The sequence below is a fragment of the Canis aureus genome, chromosome 19, assembly GCF_053574225.1.
Source record: "Canis aureus isolate CA01 chromosome 19, VMU_Caureus_v.1.0, whole genome shotgun sequence".
Classification (NCBI taxonomy): Eukaryota; Metazoa; Chordata; class Mammalia; order Carnivora; family Canidae; genus Canis; species Canis aureus.
The window spans coordinates 18239326-18246997 of NC_135629.1; the positions used below are offsets into that span (position 1 = coordinate 18239326).

The following is a 7672-nucleotide window of genomic DNA, read 5'->3' on the forward strand; positions in this document are numbered from 1 at the left end:
TTATGGGTCCAGGATTCTTCATCCTAACAGTATTGTTCTATTAGAGAATACTACTACTCTTTAATTCTATTTTAAACCTAACAAAGTAAAAATTTAAAGAGGAAAAATTTCCTAGTCTGCTTCTTCTTGAATATCTTCCTACCACCAGAAGAAATATCTCTAGCTTCCAAATTTTCAGAATGCTTACTTCAAACCATTCACAAGAGACTTTGCACATTGTTTTGAATTCTGGTTAATTACATTTTTTACATATCCTATTTGGAAACTTTTTGAGTAAGACCTATCAAAAAGAGCAATAATAGTTAATTTTGAGCAACAATTATAAGTCAAATTCTGTATATATGTATACATGTGTGTGTACATGGTTGTGTATATATGTATATGCGTGTGTGTGTGTGTTGTTTGAAATATACCTATGAAATAGACTTGTACTACTTTTAGATGTGTACAATGTGGGTCCAAATAGATTAATTTTCATTTTATTTTAGGTATAAGTGACAAATATGTTTATTTTTATTGTTATTAAAGTTTTCTCCAATGTATTTCAGTAAATGAAGCATTTTATTTTATTTTACTTTATTCCACTGTTGGTCATAGTTTGAGCCCTACACACTCCCTTCCCTTTCACCTCAAAGGGAGCTCCTTTGTATGTAGCCACACACTCATCATTAGTGTACAGATCAGGTTGGATCTGCTCCCAAATCTTCTTAGGATTCAGCTCCTTGTAAGGCTCTCCAGGAAAAGCATCGGAAACAATTTTGTCTCCAGGAACAGACCCTGTAGGAGGCACCAAGATTTCAACCTTCTCAGGTGAACAAGCACACATCCCCCCATTGCTTGAGATATCACTCCCATCATCTTTGCAGGTTTCAGGTTACAAAGTAAAATCACCATCCGATTTTGCATCTGTTCAAGGGGAACATGATTCACCAGGCCACTGACAACTGTTCTTGGAGCTGTTTCTCCAATCTCCACTTCTTCTACATATAAAAAATCTGCATCAGGGTGTCTTCTGGCAGTGATGATACAACCAATTCGAAGATCCAGACGAGAAACATCCATTGGCTTAGAGTCAGCACTTCCTGCTACTGATTGCTGTTTTTTCTCCTTTTTCTTTCCTTTCACTTCAATTTTCTCTTCCATTTTTTTTTCGTCTGCTCCTCCTCCTATCTGTTCTTTGGCACCAGAAGATATAGTTGTTATTGGTCTAGACTGTATCACATTTTCAGAAACCATGGAATTAGCTTGCAGCAGAGTACCAGATGGAAATGGTATTTGTTTCACTCCATTTTGAATTTCTGCCTGAATTAGCTCTTGTTTCAATTCTTCAATTTCTTTCTTTAATTTAATATTTTCAGCTTGAGGTTTCTTCTCCTCTCTCAAAGTTGCCTGCAAAATTGCTTTCTCCTTAAGAAAAGCAACTTGCTGTTTTAAATATTCAATAATTTGATCTGCTTCTGCACCCTTCTGTTCCAATCTCTTCAGAACAGTACCATTAGTTGCCATTTTTGCCAAGAAACGGCAGGAAATCATGAATCGGTGGACAGAACAGCCTGGGAAGACTCACCTGGGCAGCCTCAGTCCTAAGCAGTTAGGAACACCCCAAAGTTAGATTAATTTGTCCAAGATCAACTACAGATAAGAGGCAGTTGCAATATGAATCCCCAGATATGTGATCCCAAAGCAACTAGAATCATTTGGAGAGGGCATGATGAGAAAAAGAAGGATAAATTAGATGGCTATGTCTGTAATCCAGGTAACAGAAGACAGTGGTTTGACAATGGTGGTGGGAAGAAAAATGGAGAAATATAGATGGATTTAAGGATATTTTAAGGCAGCATCCAAAGGTCTAGATGTGGAAGTGAAGTTCTGTCCCATTCATCAATGTTCCAAACTTTTGGAAGTACACAGAAAACATACTCGGGATGAAATTTATGAATTGGAGAGAATGATGCCGTGAGGCTTCTCTGAGTATTTATACCTCTTCCCTTGTACACCCTCTCCTGAATCAGGGAAGGTAGAAAAGGAAGCTGCTAGGTCAATGCTTTGGACAGTCACTATCTTAAGAGCACAAAGGAACTTATGAAAGGGAAAGAACTCTGGTTGTTCCTTTCCTTCAGGGATTGAATTGGGAGGCAGGGTATTGAGGAGGGAATCTTCCTAGATCACAAGCACTTGTCACTTTAGGGTTAAAGAACTTTGAAGACAGGATAGAAGTTTCCTTATCTATACTAACAGTGATCCCATGAAGACTTGTGAGTCATAGGCCTGGACTGCCATGAATTTGATGTTCCCTCTGACATTTGCATATTACTCTTGCATTTGGGTTGCCTATGGATATGTAGATAAACTCAGTGAACTTCTAACCCTTTGAATGATGATTGCAAATTTAAACACGGATTTTACTGATTGGAAGGCATTAATCATTGTAAACTATAATAATGAAAACTAATTAAGGTTGGGAAAATCTTGTTAAATTTTCAAAATCAAATTTAACTTTTCTAAGACAATGATACTCAGTCATCCATTAAAGTGGTAGTAATTATCTATCAGCCTAGTGACATTCTGTACCACAAGAAGGTTAGAAGCTAAATGGCTTCTATTCTGGGGCCCCTTTTCCAGATAAGAACTGGAGAAATAAAAAGAGTTTGAGTCAGACATTCACAGATTGAATCCAAGATTTCCAGTACCAATATAAAGTGTAATATAATCCTTTCCTCCCTCACCACCAGCTCTCTCTCCCTCTGTCCTTCTTTTCTCTTTCCTTCTTTCTCTTCATCCTTCCATTTTTCCACCTTCCTTTAATTAAAAAAAAAAAAAAAAATCCTTATGTCACTCCCAAAATAATCCAGCAGAGGGCGAATGTCCTCTGCTTACATTTTATAAACCCGCATGAAAGCGAGTTCTTGTCTAACCCTGCCTTCTTTCTGCATGTAACAAATATGGGATTTTCACACTTTCCTAAGTCCCTCAATATTCTTTCTTCTCTTGCAGTTCTCTGTAGTTAACAAAACTGTGTCAACACACCAAGAAATAATCATCTTTTTTTCATTAACAACCTGTTTATTGTTTCTAAGTAAAAATGTACTCCGTGAGACATAGTTTAAAAACCAGTTTAAAATGAACTAATCCTATGTCTAATTTTATGTTGTCATAAAACTCCTTCCTTTAAAAAGTGTAAGTAAGCATCAAATAGTAAAGTTGGAAAATCGGTAATAAATTAATAGTAAACAAGGAGAGACAAAACAGCATTAAGCAAGTAGTTGCATTAAAGCTCATAGAAGTTATGACTCAATTTTAATCAGCATAATGTAGTTGCTTTGTTTTTTTTTTTTTTTTTTTTTTTTTTTAGTTGCTTTGTATTTATGTCTGTGAGCAGTAGTTTTACCCTATGCAGAAATGGTTCTGGGGAAATACACTATGGAATTGCGTGTAGTTGCCAGAAGCTTTGGGTCAAGAAACTTCTTTTAAACTAATCTTTACATTAAAGAAAACACAACATAACTTTGCGTTTCTCATTTTAAAGAAAGAATTGAAAAATCAACTCATTTGGAGTAAAATCACGTTTAAGAGTCAGTATGTAGTCTGATGATATCTTGGAAGGATTTCTTAATCCAAATGCTTCTTCCTAGGGGTGCCTGGCTGGCTCAGCTGGTAGAACATGAAATTCTTGATCTCAGGATTGTGAGTTTGAGGCCCATATTGGGTTTAGCAATTACTTAAGTAAGCAATTACTTACTTATTGGGGATTTTTTTCTTTGTTATATGCTAGGTTGCTGGCTGGTAGGTTGGCTTATTTTATTTTATTTAGTGTCTTTTAAAAGGTTTTATTTATTTATTCATTTGAAAGAGAGAGAGAGAGACAGAGAGGAAGCACGAGTGGGAGGAGGAACAGAGGGAGAGAGACAAGCAGATCTACACTAAGTGAGGAGCCTGACTTGGGGCTCGATCTCACAACCCTGAGATCATGACCTGAGCTGAAATTGAGAGCCGTTGCTTAACCAACTGAGCCACCAGGCACCTGTGGTTAGTTGATTTTAATTGCATGTGTAGTACATAAATACAGCGTCTTAAATTTCTAACTAAAGAGAAATATAGCATGTAAGGCAAAAGCTAATAATTAATTAATTCATTTACTGAGCAATAACTACAAAGCTTCCACATACTTGCCAAGTATAGCATTTGACAACGGTTGTCCTGGTAAGGAAATGGAGACAGAGTCCCCCTCATGGAGCTTTCAATTGGGATGTTTTTCACTCTTCTCCCCAAACACACCAGTTTGGTGTAAATTATTTCATATCATTTGGTATCCCTTCTTGTGTGTGTATCAGCTTCATTGACATATACTCAACAGATAAATTTCTAAGATATTTGAAGTATACATGGTGATGATTCACTATATATCCATTGTTATACATACGTGCCCTGACTGTGTGTGCATTATCACATATATGGGATTCCACCCTTTGTGTTGTGCTATTATTCCTTGTTTTGTTTTTTCTCTACTTCATCATATGCTGTCTGACTATGTAATTATTAACTATGTCTTAAATTATGGATGTATCACAATTTATCACCCTGTCTCCGATTTTTACTATTGAGAATAATGTGGTAAAGAACAATCTACCTCCTAGTATGCTTTCTACCTTCCTATCGTACCCCAAAGTCAGCACTTCTGTGGATCCCATGGGGACCTGCAATCCTTCCACTAGGGCCACCTGAAGTTTGCTCTTTCCCCCTTGCCTGGTTTTCACTCCATAGTCACTCATTAAAATAACTTCTTCTGCATACATCCTAACTCTCACCTCCTTTGTGCTTTCTCAGTTCATTTTAGGCACTTGTCAAAGATGAACCATGGGGACCTCCAAATCTCTACCTATTCTCTAACTGGTTCTGTGCGGCTGACCATGTCTGGGCAGAGACCACAACCAGACCGAACAGCCTTGAAGTCAAACTTCAAGCAGACCATTCAGGCTGCCTGGCTCTAATACTGCGTCTCCTGCTCAATTCAATCTCCAAGTGTCCCAGGTGACTGTTCAAATCCTTCTTGTCTTCCTACCACTCCTTTTCCTAGCTGAGATATTAAAGCAATCAGAAGGAAACTAGAAAAACTCCACCCTCCCCTGCCATGGTACTGAGCCCCCTCTGAGGGTCTACACCCTATATTCTTTTTTACCTCAAGTATCTACTGTTCTCGTAAGATCACCAAAGCCCAGCCTCTCTTTTTGTATTCTGGATTTCAAAATGCACTTCTATTTTTCAAATGCTCCAACCTTACTCCTGCCTTACAGTCTTTGTGTTAGACACTGCTTTACTGAGAAATCTCTTTTGTTCCAGATAGTTCTTCATTCACCACATTGTTCCCTACTCACTTCTTCCACAGGCATTCCCTCACTATACCACTTAATATTTGTTGCTCCCATGCAAGCATACTAGATGCCCACTAGCTTGTACTATATTTTTCCCATAACACAATTCTCCTATAAACTGGCGTATCATTCACTTAAAAAAAAAAAAAGATTTTATTTATTTGTTCATGAGAGACACACAGAGAAAAGCAGAGACATAGGCAGAGGGAGAAGCAGGCTCTACGCAGAGAGCTCAATGTGGGACTCGATCCCCGGACCCTGGGGTCACACACTGAGTTGAAGGTAGACACTCAACTGCTGAGCCACCCAGGTGTCCCTTATTTACCTTTTTTTTTTTTTTTTTTTAAATAATACTTATTGTATGTTTCTCCACACTCTAGAAAGTTCAATGGTGGCAAGAGTTCTTTATTTTGTGTTTGTCTTTTATTCTTTGATACGTTACCTGTTTCTAGCACAGGCCTTAGATATAATGGATGCTCTTAGCACTGGTTGAATAAACAAATAATTATCTCTGGGTACGTATGTATAAAGATTTATCTAAAAGGAATCCCTAATAGTGAAATTGCTGGTTCTGATGGTATATCCACTTAAAATCAGATAGTTTCTGCTAAATTCTCCTCTAAAATGACTAGATCACTTTACCTTCCTATAAATAGTATATGAAAACATTTGTTTCTATACAATTTAACAACGATTGTATATTGCCTGTTTGAGTAATTTTTGCCAATCTAATAAGCCAAACAAATCTTACTTAATTTTAAGATGCATTTCATAGGTTAGATGTTGGGTTTGAGCATAGTTTCATGTCTGTACTGGCCATTGTTATTTCTTGATGAGTAGCCTGATTCTCTAGCTACTCTTTAAGAATTCCAGATTTGCCCTTCTGTTTCTCACATATGCTACAAATGGAACCAGTCTATTGAATAAACAGGACTCAGGTATTTTCAAGTAACCATTTTCTCTCTTGCATTTTCTTTGCATTTGTTCAACAATACTTGTTCTTCAGTCCCTGGCAAAAAATTGGATAACTTCATTTCTAGTTGCTTTTAGGTAATACAAACAGCATAGACTTAGAGAGTACAAATAGTATAAAAATAGTAGAGGTTTAGAAAATACAAACCATATAGGGATTGCATGCAAATAGTACAGATTTAGGAAATGCACTTTCTCATTTAATATTCAAAACTCCAAAATTGGTTTAAAATGGAATCTCATCTGTCTCGTTTGAACGGTAGAGGGAGCCTCCAGTTAGGAAAGAATGCTGTGGCTGGCTTTTTCATTCTTCTACTCTCCCAGTTTCAGGCCTCTTCCAGCTTTGCTAAATTTAGTTTGTGGCCCCTGTGAGGGTTGGGGTTTGGGAAAGGAAGAAAGGCTGTTATGAAAGGGGGTGCAAAAAGTTCTAATTGATGGATATTGCAATAAGACGGAGTGGAGTTTTCTCCTCCTGGCAGATATTCAAAACAGACTCCCACATGCAACTTGCACATGTCCTGCTGGGATCTCTCATGCTCTGACCTGCAGATCGGATCAGATCTTATTCCTCTCTGCTAGGGTTTATTCAGCCTGTGTGAATGGGTCCTGAAGCAGCATCACTCCGCGTATTTCCAGAAAAGGACCTGGATTCTGATCATTCATGGATCCTGACACATGGTCTTGACACATTCTGGGAGAACAAATGAATCCTAATGCAACAGTGACTTCTGTGACAGATCATAAGCCCGTTTCTCAACCCTGACGTGTCTCCAGTGAGAATCAGACATACTTGTCACCTTTAAATGCAGTGGACACTTAGCAGGCTCCCCTCCTGATTCACTAGTTTCTCTAGTCCTGAAATGTGCGTTTTTCCCCCCCGAGGGAAATGGGAAGGGATGTTTCAGCCCTGTAACAGTTCTCCTCAGACATCTGCTTTACAAACACTCCTTCAGTCCCTTCTCTCCCCATCCCCCAGATCCTTTTATGGTTGGGTTAGAGGATTAAGAGTTGTATGATAGGTTTTGAGATATCTCTATTAAAAATTTCCATTTGGCTTGAAGCTTTAGTTTTAGAATGTCCATTGTCCAACTTCACAGTATGTTGCACAAATATTGTCTCCCTGGGGTGTAACTTGCCTTTTTTTGATGTATTTCTATCATATGAGATCTTAAGTTTTTTCTACAGAATCAAACTTTCCAATATTTTCCCTTGGGTATAAATCTTATTCAAGAACACCATCCTTAAGTCAAGATAATACAAATGTCCTTCCTTTTTTGTTCTAGACCTTTTACTTATTAGTCTGTTTATAGTTAATTTTTTTTTTTTTTTTA

General features: G+C 37.6%; 1 pseudogene; it reads right to left on the reverse strand.

The window, feature by feature from the left end:
- Positions 1 to 553: 553 nt before the first annotated feature.
- On the reverse strand, positions 554 to 1577 carry LOC144291196 (aminoacyl tRNA synthase complex-interacting multifunctional protein 1 pseudogene; annotated as a pseudogene).
- Positions 1578 to 7672: the final 6095 nt, after the last annotated feature.